The sequence below is a fragment of the Mus caroli genome, unplaced genomic scaffold, assembly GCF_978045245.1.
Source record: "Mus caroli unplaced genomic scaffold, Mus_caroli_1 scaffold_2, whole genome shotgun sequence".
In the NCBI taxonomy this organism is placed as follows: domain Eukaryota; kingdom Metazoa; phylum Chordata; class Mammalia; order Rodentia; family Muridae; genus Mus; species Mus caroli.
Window position 1 is genome coordinate 3,718,438 of NW_028227257.1, and position 17,927 is coordinate 3,736,364.

General features: G+C 49.5%; 1 protein-coding gene across 4 annotated transcripts in view; it reads right to left on the bottom strand.

Moving 5' to 3' along the window:
• The window catches only part of Phactr3 (phosphatase and actin regulator 3), a 219,832-nt gene that overhangs the window by 135,190 nt on the left and 66,715 nt on the right, over positions 1-17,927 (bottom strand). The window contains exon 1 of one of the 4 annotated variants that reach the window (XM_021152564.3): positions 8,408-8,502. The exons of the other annotated variants lie outside the window; for them this stretch is intronic. The gene's annotated coding sequence lies outside the window, so the exon portion shown is untranslated. Of the gene's footprint in view, positions 1-8,407; positions 8,503-17,927 lie in introns of those variants that run through there. 4 annotated transcript variants of the gene reach the window in all.

Below are 17,927 nucleotides of genomic sequence, written 5' to 3' on the forward strand. Positions count from 1 at the left end.
GGATGATGGGAAAAGGGGATGAAAGACAAAGTCTAACAGCAGCTGAGCAGAAACCCAGTCAGAGAGGCTGGAACATGAGGAGGAACCCTGCAGGAAGCTGCATGGTCTTCCAGGGTCCGTGTATTTTACTGTGACGAGAAGCCTGAGGCCCTGGTGTGGTGAAGAGGGAGATTCAAGGTTCCATACAGCAGGGGCTAGATGTGAAGGGCTAGGGAAGGAGGGAAAGGCTGTTTTTGGCCAGGGGACCGTGTAAGCATGTGGTTGGATGCTAGACTGTGAGGACCAGCCAGGCTCAGTAGCCCAGAGCCTATCATGGCTGGTGTTTATGGCAGATCTGCTCACTCTCGCCTCCTTCCTTCTGACACTCTCTAAACACCCCCAAGATGCCTGGACTGGAAAACTGATCAATACATCCCACTTTTTAGAGTCCCCAGCAGAAAACTGATCAATAGATTCCACTTTTTGGAGGCCTCAGCACAAACAAAGTTCCAGGAGCTTGGAGGTCTCCACAGGATTGACCCCAAGGCAAACCCCACAAAGGTCCATGGGGGCGTCTCAGGAAATCAAACCTCTTTTGCTATACACTTCTCAGCAGCCATGTGGTGAACGGTAACTCCTACCTCCAATATAAAATGGCGAGCTATCACCCTAATCCTTCTCAGAGCACCGCACAAAGAACAACATGGCTGCCAGTGGCCCAGAGATGCCATAGTCAAAGCAACTAGGAAAACAGCTGCATCCCCGAAAGAGGTCAGATCTGCCATTGCACAGCAGGCACTGAGAACCAGCAACCAGAGAGAGACTGATATAAACACCTAGTGGCAAAACTCACATGCAAAGAAACCCCACGCAGGGCTGGAGAGATGGCTCAGCAGTGAAGAGCGCGTGGGTCTTATTTACAGTTACTATTGCTGTGGCGAGACACCATGGCCAAAGCAAGTTGAGTAGGGAAGGGTTTGTTAGGCTTACATTTCCATATCACTGTTCACCATGGAACAAAGTCAGAACAGGAGCTCCAACAGGACAGGAACCAGAAGGCAGGAGCTGTTGCAGAGGCCGTGGAGGGGTGCTGCTCACTGGCTTGCTCTCTGTGGCTAGCTTATGGTGCTTTCTCATAGAACGCAGGACCACCAGCCCAGGGATGGCACTACCTACAATGGGCTGGGCCCTCCCCATCAATCACTAATTAAGAAAACACCCTTATAGGCTTACCTCCAGTCTGATCTCACAGGGGCATCCCCTAATTGATGTCCCTCTTTCTCAGATGGCTTTAGCTTGTGTCAAATTGGCATAAAATTACCCAGCACAACTCATCTGGTTCTCAGAGACCATATGGATGGTTCATAAACCACATGTAACTACAGCCCCAGGGGATCCAACATTCTATTCTCTTCTGTGAGAGCACCGCACACACTAGCACGGAGATACACACACATAATGAATGAACGAACGGAAAAAAATGGATGCGGAAGTCTCATTCAAGGAGCAGACTGCTTAACTTCAGAAGACCAAACTCCACTGATAATGCTCCCAGAGAACGAAAGCCTGCGGGGTCACTAACCATTCCAGTGGGGCCTGTGCTGCTTCCTGAGATACACCCCACTTTCCCGTTCTCAGATTACCATCTTCAAAATCTGATGAGGAGAAACCAGCTTGCCAGTAGATATGGTTGGAATGTGAAATGCCCCTTATATGCTCCTGTGCTTAAACACTCCCTCCCCATCTGATACTGTCATGTTGGAGCTTCCAGAAGATACAGACAACCTGGGAGAAAACAAGGCGGCTGGATGTTGGCCCTGAGAGCCTGGCTGGAGAGCCCTGCTCTCTGGTCTGGTGGGATACAGGGAATGCCAGCCTCACTCTCCTACCACCATGAGCTCTCCTTGATGGTCAGCATCCTTTCACACTGTGAGTCCAGATAAGCCCACCCTCACTTAAGCTGCTTCCAGAGAGCATTTTGTTTTCAAGATGAAAAGGAATGGAATATTTAGCAGAGAGTCAAGACAGCCTCCAAGCTTCCTGGTTCTATACTCCCCAGTGATCAGCTGCTCCAGTTAGCGCCTCCTCAAGGGTCAGGCACAGAGAAGATCATGAAGTGACTCAGGGTATCCATGGACCTAAGCGACATAACAGGCATCAGTATCTCTTCAGTTCCTTCTAACCTTCTCAGACCATAATCTGGCACTCGTTTGCCTGTGGCATCCTGACACCTGTTGCTGTTGTATTTACAAAGTTCGGAGAGTCCTCTGGCCTGACACCCTTGGAGGGAGATCATGTCTAGTGTTAACTACATGTAGGTTTTTTTTTTTTTTGTATATTGGTTTGGTGTGTATGTGTGTATGTGTGTGTACATGCATATATACACATGCACATGCACTCAACATGCATGTATGTATGTGTTTGCTACATGAGTGTACACGTGTGTGTGTGTGTGTGTGTGTGTGTGTGTGTGTGTATAGGTACTCTGAATGAAGAGTCCAGTCTTTGTATTTCTTCTTAGTGACTCCATCTTGCTGTTTAAGAGGATCCCTTGGTGATCCTGGAATTCACACATGAGCTGGCCACTTCCGGAGGGTCCTCATTTTCCCCCTCCCCCAGTGGTGGGATTACAGGCCTAGGTGATGGTCTAGGTGACAGGCCATGCCTGGCTTCTTATGTGGGTGCAGAGACCACAAACTCAGTCCCTCAAGCATATGCCACAAGCACTTTACCCACTGAGCGTCTCCCCAGCCCCCTCCATATGGCTTTATAGTCACTGTCTCATTTTATGGCTGCCTTTCATCAAAGACAGTGCTATTAGCTTTCTGTTTCTGACAAGAGATTTCCTTTTAGAAAGAATTTTTTTTCTAAGACTTCGATTAAAAGAAAGTGCTCAGCAAATTGGATGCAGGCAGCAGACAAACAAGTGAGTCTGGGAAGGAGTGAGGCTCAGCATACATACCACTGGGGCCTCCTCCAAGGGTCCTTCAACCCTGACCACTCCCCGACATTAGACCACAGGTCTCACTGTCAATCTGTTCCCTCCACAGGGATGTCTAACGGGCGTCTCAAAGTTGTCATAGTGACAACTGTACTTCCATCTCCCCCGATTGCTCTACCATAGCCTCTTTTCCCCCTGCTCCATTCTTCTATTGCTGAGAACAGAGCTAAGTGCTCCAAGACAGCCGCATCTTCTCCCTTCTCCATTCATTCCTTCAGCCAGTCTTGTCACCACCATCTTCTAGACATGCACTCACTGTGGCCATCTCCTCACCTGCCTGGATCTTGGTGTGGCCTCCAGCCTGGTCACCTCTCTTTCTCACTGGTCTGTCCCCACCATGGGGGTCCAAGGACTCTCTTAAATCAGTGGCTGGATGCTACTCTGAATCTCAAACCTCCGGAGGCTCCCATCATATTCAGACCAAAAGCCAACTGATCTCCATGTTGTCTGCTGTCTCTCCATGCAGCTTCAGATGCCCGGGGTGTCCCAGTGGTGGGGGAGGGGGCTTTATATTGGAGCATCGCTGCTTACAAGGCTTTTGTCCAAACAGAAATCTGCCACGCTCATTTCCTAACTCCATCGGGTTCTTGCTTAGATGCCACCTCCATGTTGCCACCCCCACCTTGCCCCTGTATTTAATACTCTGTGGTCTGCCTCTCACCACAATAATAAGTCTCCTTCCCCTAGCCTATTTTCCTATTCATTTCCCACAATGCTTCCTGATAGCATGCAAGACAATGGTTGGCATTCCTGTCTAAGCCCCCACAGCACACACTGGGACAACAGCAAACTTGCTTGTTCTGCCCACAATCCCTTCCACCACTGGCTTCCATGCACACTGACAGGTAGCTGGTAACTGAAAGGCCTGCTTCCTGCTCATCTGAGCCCCAGGCAGGATTGGGACCATGAGCTTTGCAAACCTGAGTCCTTGGAGTTCACAGACAGTGACCTCCTACAGGCTCAGCCTCTCACACACTGCTGACTAGGGTGCTTGCTATCTGGCTCAGGAGCACATGGGTCAGACTGATAAGGTTCTCCAGCGGATGGTCACACACCCAAGAGTACATGGGCACCACAAATTGGACCTGATAGGTTTAGAGAAACAGAGGGAGGAGTGGCATGGGTATGAGAGAAACTGGAGGAGGGGTGACTATAACCCAAACACATTGTACAAATTCTCAAAGAACCAATAGAACTATTGTAGATAGAAAGACAATAAAATGAGAGCTTCAGACAACAACAAAATTATATTGATTTCCTATCTTCTTCCCTGGTGACAAGTGCGTCAAGTCTATGGTCAGTATCAGAGGCTCGGATCCTGTGATGGAAGCCTGTGGTGCTCCTGCTGAGACCCATGCTACTGACACAATCATCAAAACAATGTATGAAAGTTTTGAATATGAAATCAGGAAAAAAAAAGAATCCTGCAGTGAGTGACCCCATGTAGACCTGCTGACTTCCAGGCTTCAGCCTCTTGCTGCGTCTTCTGAGCCTGTGTAGACTTGGGTGTGAAACACTGAGTGAGTGGGGGGTCGCTTCCCAGGCACCAGGCAGGAAGCGAGTGTTTTCTGCTGGGTGTACTATGTGTCCTGCCTCCACAGCGGCCTCAAGCCACATACAAATCAATGGCACAAGTTCTCCCCCAGAACTTTTTAAAGCCAGGCAGCAGAATGGAAGACCCTGGAGAAGCAACTTGTACTCGACCCAACTTCCCCCTGAGTGGATCTGAGAACATCCATAGACAAAATCCTTCTGGACCAGATTGCTATCAGGTGGCCAGGAGGGGGCAGGAGGGGGAAGCATAGAGGGTAGAGACTGGGAGTGGGAGTGAGAGTGAGGAGGAACAGGGGGTATGGAAACAGAGAGGACAGAAGATGGAGACAAGTGGAAGGAGGGGAGGGGAGGGAGAGAGAGGAGGAGAGGGAAAGAGTGGGAGAGGGAGGGGGGAGAGGAAGAGTGAGAGAAAAGGAGGGGAGGGAGAGGGAGGGAGAGAGGAGAAGGAGAGAGAGACAGCCACACACAGACACACAGAGAGAAACAGACACACACACAGACACACACACAGAGACAGCCACACACAGCCACACACAGAGAGAAACAGACACACACAGACACACACACACACACACACACACACACACAGAGAGAGAGAGAGAGAGAGAGAGAGAGAGAGAGAGAATATAAACGTGTGCTCATGTCCATACCCACACAGATGCTCGCAGAGCAGCTCGGCTGAGACAAGCCTGTTGCATTAACTTACACTCTGCCATCCCATTTCCCTTTTGTTTCTGTCTGTGATGAAGATGCAGCCCAGGGCCTCACACACTGGCAAGAGATGCTCTCCCAAGTCTCTAAAGCCTGTCTTGCCTTTTGAATGCTTATCAGATGTCTGGATAGACAGAGAAGCCTCTCAAGCAACGTGACATCCACAGCTCCACCAAATGGCAACCCCAGACCCCACGCTGTGTGTGCTCACCAGCAACACATTCATTTGTCCCTGTATGGGCCAGACAGCCGAGTACTTCAGGGGCACGTGCCTGACTTCATTCTCCCGAAATACCAGGGTCACATCTCAGTGCAAGGCCTTCTTCCTGCCACCGCCCTGTACTCAGCCCCAGCTAGCGTGCCTGACTTACATGCTTGGTTCTTTTCCAGTCCAGTTCACCCTCAACCATACGAACAGGACACAGCAAAGCAATGTCCCCTGTCCTTCCATCTATTGCTGAAGTAGGGTCTCTACTCCCTAAATCTCTGAGGTCATCCAGGATGACCTAGATCTGAGGCACAGGGCATGTGCCCAGCACTATCATCCAGGACGTCTGGAGAACCAAATCATCTTGATGGCCCCAGGTCTGAAGACTCAAAAACGCCCACAGATGAGCCTTGCATGATGCGGGTACTCCAAGCTCAGGACCATGACTTTGCCCCGGGGTCCTGTGGCAAGATTAGCAGTCCTTACCCTTTTGATCATTACCAGGTCACCTAACAGAACTAAGATCAAAAGGATAGGTTTTACTTTGTGTCTATGTGGTACGTACATGTCTGTGTGTGCATGCACGTGTGTGTACGTGTGTGCATGTGTGTGTGTGTGTGTGTGCTCATGAACATGCTTATATGTGTACATGTGTGTGCTTCAGTGTAGAGGCTTGAGGTCAACCTTGGGTGTCATTTTTTTATCTTTCTCCTGAACTATCTTTTATTGGTCTGAACTCACCAATTAGGCTGTGCTGGCTGGCAAGGAAGTCCCAGGGATCCACCTGCCTCCACTTCTGCAGTGCTGGGATAACAAGGGTACAGTACCACATCCAGCTTTTGTATGTGTGTTCTGGGGATCAAACCCAAATTCTCATGCTCACACAACTAACCTATCTCCCCATCCCTATTTTGTAGCTTTTAAAAATAATTGACATCATAAATATAATACACAATAAATAAATGTGCTTAGGTGAGGACTATTTCCGTCCCAGAAAACACAGATTACCGAGCCCGGTAACTGCCGTGCACAGAAGAGACTCAGCTGTGACATGTCAAATGATGTCAAGATGCATGAAGGAAGGGAGCTAAAAATAGTACCACAGGCTCAGCACCAAGAGCTCCAGGGCTCAAAAGCAGCAACCTTGGGACCCAAGAACAACTGGCTTCAGCCACCTCCATAAGACTGGGTACTTCTGACTGACAACTTTACACGATCACAGTGTGTGACTTCAAGAAAGGCAGGCTGCTCCTAATAATGATATTCTGAGCATACATATTTAAACTATTTTCCCACAAGCAAGGTGACTGCATTATGTAACAACAGCGTTCAGACACCAGGCTGAGGGCTGTAACACTGACTGGGGACTCTACACCTTAGTAATCAAGGAATTAATATGAACAAATTTCAGCAAGAAAAATATGTATACACATTGGCAGCCCACAGAATGGCAAACAACTTGAGCTACTCACTTACTGGTGTGGCTCAGGAACAGACCATGGTGTGAATAAAGAAACAGTGAGTTTCCAAGAGGCTTCCTTTTCAGCCTGTTTTACTTCACCTGTAATGTTGTGAAGCTGAATAGTGGTGAATTTGCAGATCATCTGGGAATGTTTACCTCTGCAAGAGTCACACCTAGGTGACAAATGAGTCACACCTAGGTAACAAATGAATGTTACCTTCTAAGTGGCTTCCCTGGACCCTGAGTGCCTCTGTGTGTGTGTGTGTGTGTGTGTGCATGTATGTGTGTGTGGTGTGATGTGTGTATCTGTGTATGTGTGTATATGGTGTGTGTGTGCATGCATTCGTGTGTGGGTATACATGCATATGTGCATGCATGAATACATGCACATGTGTGTGGTATACATGCCTTGTGTGCACACCTGTATGTGCATGCATATGTATGTGTGCATGTATGTGTGTCTGTGTGTGTATGTGCACATATGTGAGTGTGGTGTATGTGAGTATGGGTGTGCATGTGTGGGTGTGTGTGCATATCTGTGATGTATTAGTCCTTGAGTTTGTGTTTTTAAAACTAGCATGCATTTCACCCTTCTGTACTGCATCCACACAGCAGAACACACAGCCATGCAGCACACCAGTGTGTGAGATGACCTTCTTTTCTGGGCCCCCTAAGGAGAAAGCTGGTGGGGGGTGAGTCTGTCAGCATGCACAACTCTCCCTTCTTCAGAAGCGCTGAGGACCCAGAATGTACAGTTCTCACTGGGTCGAAACATCCTTGCATCCTGGAAGACGGCAGGCACCTCAGGCAACCATTAACTTAAAATCACATACCGTCCTGACTCAGTTTCCCCCTCTCCTTTTCTGCCTCTAACTTGAGACACCCAACCTTACTTCCAAACCACTGAATGCTTTCACAAGAAAAAACAAACAGTAACCTGCATATGGCCCCAAGTCAGGAAGCTGGGACAGAGGCCCCAGGGGACAATGACAGAGGCCCCTGACAGGGGAAGGTTTGTCTTCAGCCATACATGGATGCCAAAACTGCCACTTGGGAGGGAGGCTCTGCTGTACGCTGAATTTTTAGAAAGCACAGCTTGAGAACAGGACACAGGCAGACCTGAGGAAGCAACCTATTGTTTCCTGGAAATTATCCTGCATTCAGGAAGAGCAGGCATGCAGATGTCTAGCCTGGAAGTAACGGGTTACAATGGCATTCCACGAGAACACAAGCTGAAATACCAGCTTCTTCTGGGCTCTAGGACACAGCTCAGGGTCAGTCCTGGTCTGACCCACGGGAACCTGCAAATAGGACCTGCCTGTGGGGGAGGGTCAGCACCTTTCCCAGCCACAGACTCCCTCCAATCAGACATAGTTCTTTGATTCCAGAAAGAAGGTCGTTCCTCAGAACATCCGCAGCAAGGATTTGCTCAGCTTTTGCCTGTCAAAGGTCTTCCCTAAATAGACACCCACCCTGGGGGAATTAAACTTGCCTCATGGCCAAGGTCAAGGGGTGGCTCTGGATGGAAGGCTCCATTTTCCCCAGCAGCTCGGCTTCCCTGCAGCTCCTGGATGTTCCCCAGTGCCCTGGGAGGCAGAGACTGGCAAGGAGCCCCGGGCTCGTTCACTCGCTCATTCAGACTCACTGAAAACCCTCCAGCCTAGCAATTGCAAGGAAGGCTTCCGTCTGCCTTTAGGGGCTGAAGCCCATTATTATCTGTAAACATTCTTAAATATAGACATGCGTGAGAGAGGCAGGGCTGGGGTGAGGAGGGCAGCCCAGGGCCAGAAGAGCAGCTCAGGGGACCAAGGGCCTGGTCCATCCCAGCCTCCACTCTGCTCCATATCTTCAGGAATACAGCCTGGGCTGGCAGCCCACTAGAGTGAGGCAAACTCTGCAGACCTGAAGCCCTAAGCCTCATGCACAAACCCACTTTTCTAGCAGCTGCTCTCAGACCTGGGAGGGTTCGGAGGATGACAGAGAAGGGGTTTCTCAGGGATTCTATGACTCTTCCACACCCCTGTCTGCAGTCCTGATGCCCTCACTGTGTCTGGAGCCCGGCTTGTGGGGAGGCCACTATCCGAGGCTCACCTGACACCCAACACACACCCCAGGTCCGGGGTCACTGGCTCAGGCATGCGAACAGAAAGTCAGCCTCAAAGGGCCCAGGGCGCAAATGTCCATCCTCAACCTTGGTGGCATTCATGACAGTGGCTTCTATGAGGTAGGGCTTTACATCATGGGACACCAACAGTGTGCCTCACCTCTACCCACTGGATTCTCTCAGGAGCCCCCCCTTCTACTTCAGTTATAGCCAACGTTCTTGGCATTCCGCCCATATCCCCTAAGGGCAGGAGAGTCCCTAAGGTGGAGATCCCTACTTGGAAGAAAAGTTGCTATGAGTGGGAATGGTGCTCATACCCACAAAGAGCCAGCCTGGGCCAAAAGCAAACTAGCCAAACCCCCAACACTGGGTTCTGTGCCTTCAGCATGGTCCAGGTCCTTCCTCAAGTGCAGGTGGGAGATCTGAACCCTGCTTCTGCCTCAAGAGGGACACTGGGCTCCTTCCTTCTCAGTGTCTGCCTAGATAACAGGTACACCTGTCCAGGGCTGAAACAAAGAGTTCAGCAGAGTAAAGCCTCGGGGATATGAACTGGGCGGGGGAGGAGGGGGGGAGAGAAGGGAAAAAGGATGAGGGGGCAGTAGAGAGATGAAGGAACCTCAAGAGCGAGCTCCAACCCAGAGCCAGGTCTTCCGCAGAAAATTCCTGGGGGAAATTGCACGTCTATTGAATGTTTGCTAAGAGCCATGTCCCATTAAGGATTCTGGATAATCTAATTCCACAGTCATTGATGACACTGAGATGTTGCCTCTGTCCTTTGCAGAGTCCTTGCCCAGCTAATGACACCTTTAAGCCCCATCCTGACTCAGAGGAAGCCAGCCTAGGGCACTCAGCTGGCCTAAGGATACAGAAGGCCCGAGGGTTTGGATGAGTCATTATTAGATCCAGGGTCATGGTGGGGGCAGCTGTGGAGTTGGGGGATGGCTTCTGGTCCCATTGAGCTGGCCTCACTCTGGGTTGATCTATGAGCAGACATTTCTATATCTATAAGGAGATGGGCTACTCAAAGCTGACCAACTGCCTTGATAATCCACATCCCAGCACCCCATCACATCAGCACTACTGGAACATCTCAGGCACTGTGCCTCAGGTGGGAGTTTTCAGGCTGGTCACAGGAAGCCACTGAAAGGTTGGTCATTTGAAGGTAAGGTTGTGCTTCTGTGCAAAAATAACAAGCCATTGTTTAAGAAGACACAGGGTGAGGAGCCGGAGTCCAGTCAGACTAGCTTAAGGGGAAAGTGGATAATAGAGAGAAACTTCCAGAGTCCCAGGCTCCTAGACCTGCAGCCAGTGCCTGTGCCTTCTCTCCATCACTCTGGCCCCTGATCTGCCTGGTGCACAGAGGACAGCCAGCTGCATCTCAGCCTGGTCTCTGCTTCAGTCTCTCAATCTGTATGATTCTCAATTTGTCTTTCTCTCTTCACTGTTTCTGTGTCTGTCTTTAGCTTTTTCTCTCTGTCTCACTCTTTCTGTCTCCTTATCTGTGTGTATGTCTGTCTGTCTCTCTCTATCTCTCTGCCTCCATATTGCCAGTGTAACTGTCACAAACAGGCATTCCTTGAGTCCTGCACCAAACATCCCTCTCCATTCTGCACCGCTCACTGATTCTCTGGAGCACTAGCTCTAGCCTTATGTCCCTGTGCCGTAGACCAGGGGCCCCGTGGTTTGGCTGGGACAGGTAGATTTGGAGGATATGTGGGTGACCCCTGGATCAGGCTCCAGGCTGATGGCATGGCACTTGATGGCAAAGGGTGTCTTCACAAAGGGTGTTTCTGTGAGGCTAGGAAAGGAGCCACAGAAGGTATTATAGCCTACCCTGACTCCCAAAGCCCAAGTGAGGAGGAGCCAGCTTTGGCTACCACACCAGGGGTATCCAGCAGGTACCAGACTCATAGTACCAGACCCTCTTTCTCTACATCTAGGTCCCTGCATCTAGATTCTTTTTGGATCTTCAGTCTTCTTCACAGACTGTCCTTGGGGGCTAGGCCCAAGAGCTTCCACGCTCCTGCTGACAAGCCCACACTCCACCTCAGTTTGCCTGCCCGCATTAACTATAACCTTTAGTGTTCCTGTGACCATTGATGTCCCACAGGGCCTCAGTGGTCTCCTTACAATTCCTAGTACCCCTGGGAATTTGAAATCCTCCACTTTGGCATCACAAGCCCTCCACATTCAACACGGAACCAATCAAGTCACCACAACCAGGCCACTAGGATACTCACTTTAACCCATCCCTACCTTCCCATGAGAACACAACACACCTGTGTTCCTTCTTCATTCAGACCTCTAATCTTGCCCTCTACTAAGATATGGAAGCTGCATCGGCCTCCCTCCCCCTCAGTCTCTCCCTCAGCTCCCACAGGGCATTTCTACCCAGTTCACCCTGGAGTCCATGGGAACCCTTCCTAACTGGCGCTTGGCCATCACTGCAATGTCTTGGTCCCACCCTCTGTTTTCAATGCCCAAGTGCATAGCTTTTGATCCCAGCATTGTGCTTCAGAACAAGTTCATTTCACTTGAACTCAGAGAGGCACAAATAGCTCCATTGTCTTTACTCAGCCCAGCCAATTCTCTACCTGTTCCCCGGGCATTATGGGGTCCACCGAAATCAAACACCTTGGTGTACTGGGGGAGCAGCACAGGCCAGCCCAGCCCTTTGGAGTGGCAACTGTTTTTGTTTTATGAAGGTGTGGTGGTTTGTAGGCTTGGTCCAAGGGGTGGCACTATTTGGAGGTGTGGCCTTGTTGGTGGAAATGTGTCACTGTGGGCATGAGCTTTAAGACCCGCCTCCTAACTATGTGGGAGCCAGTTTTCTCCTAGTGGCCTTCAGATGAAGATGTAGAACTCTCAGGTCCTCCTGCACCATGCCTGCCTGGATGCTACCATGCTCCAGCTAAGATGATAATGGAGTGAACCTCTGGACCTGTAAGCCAGCCCCAATTAAATGTTGTCCTTATAAGAATTGCCTTGGTCATGGTGTCTGTTCATAGCAGTAAAACCCTAACTAAGACAGAAGCCTAGAACATTTGCCTGCTCAAATTTATGTCTCAGAATCTATCATGAGAAAAATATAAGCTATTGCAAATACTATGAATGCTACAGACATAAAGGAGTCCCTGCAATGTTAGTAATCACAGCAAACATTTCAGAAATCTGAAAAATGCCCCCACACCAGGGGCACAGCTAAGTAAATTTTGCTAAAGTGGGTGTTTCCCTGGGAGACTGCTTGTGCCGTGCCTGCAATTTGGGAAATGAAACTTCAATTTAGACTACTTGAAATAGATGCTTTCGCTTGATTACAAAATAAGACAAAACCAGCAAGCCAGGTGCAAAGTAAGCAGGCTGCACCAGTGAGGGGAGAAATAGATTGTTCATGAGAGAGGGGGAAGGGCAGAGGAGCCTGGAGAGGCCTAATCTCCAACCTCATGGAGACTGAAAGACATGGGGTGAATTGGGAGAGGGCTTACACAGAGGCACAGCAGGAGCTGAGTGAAGAAGAGGCATGGTGCTCTTGGTGAGTGTCAAAGGGGAGGGGAGCCTTGAGCCAGGATCTGAATGCCTTTGCTTCCCTGATCCCCCATTCCGATTAGCAAACAGCCCTTTGGTCTCAGCCCTAGAAGGAAGCAATGAGCTGAACACACCCAAGTGTATGTGTGATGTCTGCAACCAACAAGGGACCCACACCATGGGCTCAGGGAGGATGCTGGGAGTTGGACTGAGATAAAACATAAGGCTGAGATTCAAAGGCACAGCAGCCAAGTGTGGTCTTGGGGATCCAGGCTGGGTCATCATGTGTTTGGAACCATGCCAGTGAAGAAGGTTCCGGTGGAGGAGCCGCTGAAAGGGCTAGAGGTCAAAGTCACCAGGAGGCTGAGGCAGGGCCGTGATTAGGGCGAGGAGCTGTTCAGGTTCATTTTGAGGAAGAATCATCCTGCATGGTGCAAGGTCAGGTCTACCACCAAGAGATGAGCTGCTGAGCTGAGGGAGGAAGGAGAGCCATGCCCACCAAGAGATGAGCTGCCGAGCTGAGGGAAGGAGGAGAGCCATGCCCACCAAGAGATGAGCTGCCGAGCTGAGGGAGGGAGAAGAGCCATAGTTTTTGATCTCTTTTCAACCTGGAAGTTCTCTTTATCACATCCACATTCATGTCCTTTAGGAGTGTTTGTCTTTTTGCCTCCCTTTTATTTATTCGCTTTTATGACCATTTATTTGCTTATTTATTATGTGTGTGTGAGGGAGAGTGGGGTGTGTCTGTGAATGTCTGTATATAAGAGTATGTGGTGTGTGTGCATTGTGTGTATGATGTATGTGCATGTGTGTGTGGTGGTGTGTGTGCATGTATGTGTATGTATGTGTGTGTGATATGTACATGTGTGTGTACGTGTGTGTGACATGTGCCCATGTGTGTATGTGTGTGTGATATGTGCACATGTATGTATATGTGTGTGTGCATGTGCTGCAGCCCATATGTGTGTGTCCAAGGACAACTTACAGAAGTTGGTTCCTGATATCATGTGTGTCCCACAGGACTGAACTCAAGCCCTCAGGCTAGGCAGCAAGTACTCTCAGAACCAACTCGGCCACCCCTCCTTATCCTATCATTCCCTGATCTGCTACACAAAGTGGATCTTTGGCAAAAAGAACTTACTATGAAAGGATTCTTCTCTCTCTTAGTGGTTTGGGGGAAAGGAGGGTCAAAGGATAAAAGGCTCCTATCAATCACCTATGCTCAAGAGGAAGTGGGGAATTCCACACCACTGTGTGACCCCAGTGTCATCCTAGCCATGTGTTCAGAGGACGAAACGCTGAGTCTCACACAGAATGCTCTCATTAAAGCAAAGCCTAGGAGCTGGAGAGATGGCTCAGCAGTGAGAGCACTCGCTGCTCTTCCACAAGACCTGAGCTCAGTTCCCAGCACCCATAACAGACAACTCTCAACTGCCTGTGACTTCAGCCCCAGGGTATCTGGTGCCCTCTTCTGGCCTCCATGGGCACTGCACTCACATGCATACACACACACACACACACACAGTCGCACATGCATGCATACACACACACAGACATATACAGAGTTGCACATGCACATGCATGCACACATGCAAACACAAATGAATGAAAATAAAACACTTGCCTTGAGAGGCAGCTCAGCACTCAAGAACACTTGTCCCTCTTGAGAAGACCCTAGTTAGGCCCCCAAACCCAGACAGTGCTCATGGCCATCTCTAACTTCAGTTCCAGAGCACTCAGTGCCCTCTTCTGCCTTCTGTGAGCACAAGGCATGTATGCGACCCACAGGCATATGTGGAGACAAAGCACACATATGCATAAAATAAATACATCCCTAAAATAAAAATTAAAAAAAACCATAAAACCCCAAAACACAGAGCGGACCGGGTCCTATAAGCACAACCAAACGCTCCCAGTTTGCCTGCAGCCCCACTGCAACAATGTTTCATCTTCCACCAAGAGATAGCCTAAAGTCCACAAAATCCCAGAGTCCACCCTAAGGTCACACAGCTAGGAAAGTGCATGGCAGGGCTGGATGAGACCTAGTCAGTGCGCCCCAGGACCTACACATATCATCAGTGAGATAGGTCGGCGGCAGCAGGGTGTGTGTGCATCATGTCGTGAAAGGCTCAGGACCTTCAGCGAACTGAGTATGTGATGCATGAGTCAGAACTTCAGTCATCATGGCAGAGCGTATCAAGAGCTGTTCAAATTCATGCATGAAAAAAATCAGCGTAAGAGTATCACTAGAGGCAACCCTGTGACATATAAGTCCATGCGTCTTTCTGGTCCAGTGGTCTAGGGTCCTAATGCTGGTGTCTGTCTTCCAAAGCCACTAGCAACTCCACCCTGGAACCATCCTGGTATGGGTGGAACCCTAGCTATTTCCCACAGGCTCCTGTAGTGGTAGCTTAGTTGCTGTCCAAAGGGCTTTGTGGAGTGACTGGATCCAGAGGCCTCTGCTTTAATGGGTGAATCAACCCACTGACAAATTGAAAGTGTGAATAGACTGTTGGGGAGGGTGGCAGAGCTTGGAAGGTGGGACCTGGATTGAGGAAGTGTGTCACTGGGGACATATCTTCGAAGGGTCCATCTTTTCCTCTCATGAGAATGCTCTCTCCTCCCTATCCATCATGGTGTGACATATTGCCCTCACACCCATGATTGTAACCATGAACCTGAAGGAAGCAGTACCTCCCTGAAGCCACTTACATTGGGTACATCGCCACACATCCACAGGAATTCCCCTTCCTCCCTGAGGTGGATGGAAGACTGTGTCCTGAAGACTCACGTCCACTCTGAACTTCAGAGAGGGATTTCACTTAGAAATGAGGTCTTTGCTACTCTCTGAAAGACCCAACAAGCAGCTGAAAGAGTCAGATGCAGTTATTTGCACCCAACCAATGGACAGAAGCAGCTGACCCCTGTTGTTGAATTAAGGAAGGCTGAAAGAAGCTGAAGAGGAGGGTGACCCTGTAGGAAGACCAGCAGTCTCAATTAACCAGGACCCCCGAGATCTCTCAAACACTGGACCACCAAACAGGCAGCATACACCAGCTGATAGGAGGTTCATTCAGAGATGAAGCACCTAACCCTCAAGTGACTGGAGGCCCCAGGGAGTATAGAAGTCAGGTGGGGTGGGGGTGGAGACATCCACATGGAGATGGGGTGGGGTGGGGAGGAGGTGTGGAATGTGGAGCAGTTGGATGGTGGATAGGAAGGAGTGGGGGATGGAACATGGAGTGTAAAAAATGAGTTACAAATAAAATTAAATTAAAAAAGAGAAATGAGGTCTTTGCAAATGTCATTAACTAAGCTGGAATGAAGTCATCCTGGACTATGTGGGAGCCATTCTAGTGACTCTATCCTCACAGAAGAGAGGACACAGAAGAGATACACACAGGGAAGGTTGTGAGACACACACGCAGAGCCTGGAATGCTGCAGGCACAGGCCTGGAACAGCAGGAGCTGTTATGGATGGTGGAATGGGCAGAAGGACCCTTCCCAAGAATCTTGAGAGTGAGTGTGAGTGAGTGTGAGTGTGTGTGAGTGTGTGTGTGGGGGGGCTACTCACACCTTGGCTGCAAAATTCTCACCTTCAGAACTCTGTTAGAGCAAGCATCTCTCACATCAGGCAACCAAGTTGGAGGTCATTTGTCATGGATGCCTAGGAAACTAATGTACACAAATTCTCTCCCCACACATACAACACATGCACATACTCATGTGTACATGCACACATGCACACACACACACATATACCTTCTCTGCCAAAGCACAGAAATGTGGCCTCTTGGAGGACCAGGGCTTACTTCAGTTCTGGGCACTGCTTCCTAGTCCCAGCCTCAGTTACCCTCCCATGCCTCTTGCCTGGGTGACTGATGAGGCTTGCCCTCTCACCTCTTCTCTAGAAGAGGAATTTCTCAGGGATACAGACCCAATCCCAATGCTACCAGTCCCATACTTACCCCTTATGGCTAGGATTGAGGACAAATCCCAGTGTCTCGCGACAGCTGCAGCCCCCTCTGTTAGGCCCTCACGTGTTCTGTCCCTTCCCAAGGAAAGCACACACTGCTTCCCTGTGGAGCTCCTCCCTCATCTGCCACTCCCTTCCCCTCCTTGTCTGAGGAATGCTACTCCTTGGAGAGACTCAGAGTGAAGGCTACTTATACATGGAAAACAATTAGGCACCCTACTCTGAAGTGGGCCAGTCTTACTGTGCCCCATCATAACCTGATGGAGTGGTTTGCTCAGGGTCTGTCCTTCCTGGCAGACTGCAGCACTCTGAGGGTGAGATGATTTTTATTTGTCAACACTACAGTCTACTTCCCTTCGTGGTATCTGGCATTCAGTAGACGCTGGGATAAGAGAACGGTCGCATAGATGGAGAGGGGGGGAGGGAGGGAGGGGACAAGTGGACATAGAGTTTCTCAAGCTTGTTTGAAGATGTCTCTGAACTGTTCCCTCTGCAGCACCATCAGTCCTTTCCATGGGGATCAAGAGAAAGTAGACTGTCATTAGTTGTCACATGGAAGGCAAGAGAAGCCTCCATCTACCTGCTGGAACCATTCGTGCATACAGACCAAATTTCCCTCTGAGTCAACTTCCTGGAACTCCCACAGAGAAGCACGTCTGTCACTACAAGGCCAATCTGACATTAGAGTTGCCAAAGACACAGCCATGTGGGAGATAGCATGCATCCTTTCAGGTAGCCCTGTGAAAGTCCAAGAAAGTCAACGATGTGCCATACCTTCCACGGTTCACCAAATCTGGGAATGCACAGGACAGCGTGAAGACCAACAGAGCCTTCTCCACTGATCTCCTACTTATCATGAGCCAAGGCAGTAGCTGTTGCAAAGCCCCCTGTGTTACCTGTTCAGTTGATAGCCTTAGCCACACACTGTGAGACAAGTTGCCTTGGGATCTTCAGGAGAATGTTACCCTGGCTGTTAACACTCAGGATTTATACATATCTTATCTCCTTTTCCACTTTGATAAAATCCTCTGACAAAAACCAACTTTGGGGATAAAGTATCTGTGGGCTTTGGGTTTTGGAGGGAGAGCCCATGATGTCAGGGAAGGCTCGGCAGCAGGCAGCCAGAGAAGAAAACTGAATCATCACATTTTCATCTAGACTCAGGAAGGAAAAAAAAAAAAAAAAGAATAAGAAATGGGAGGAGCTTATAAACCTCACAGCCCACCTCCAAAGATGAAACTCAGAAGAAATGCATGATGGGAAGTCAATATTGGGCATGGGATAGACTTGGGAAAGCCCTCATAACAATCTCTTCTCTTTGCTGCATATATGGCAGCTAGCTGTCCTTCAAAGCCCAAAGAGGTCTGAGAAGGGCTCCTCTATGGGAGCTTCTGCATCTCCTCGGAA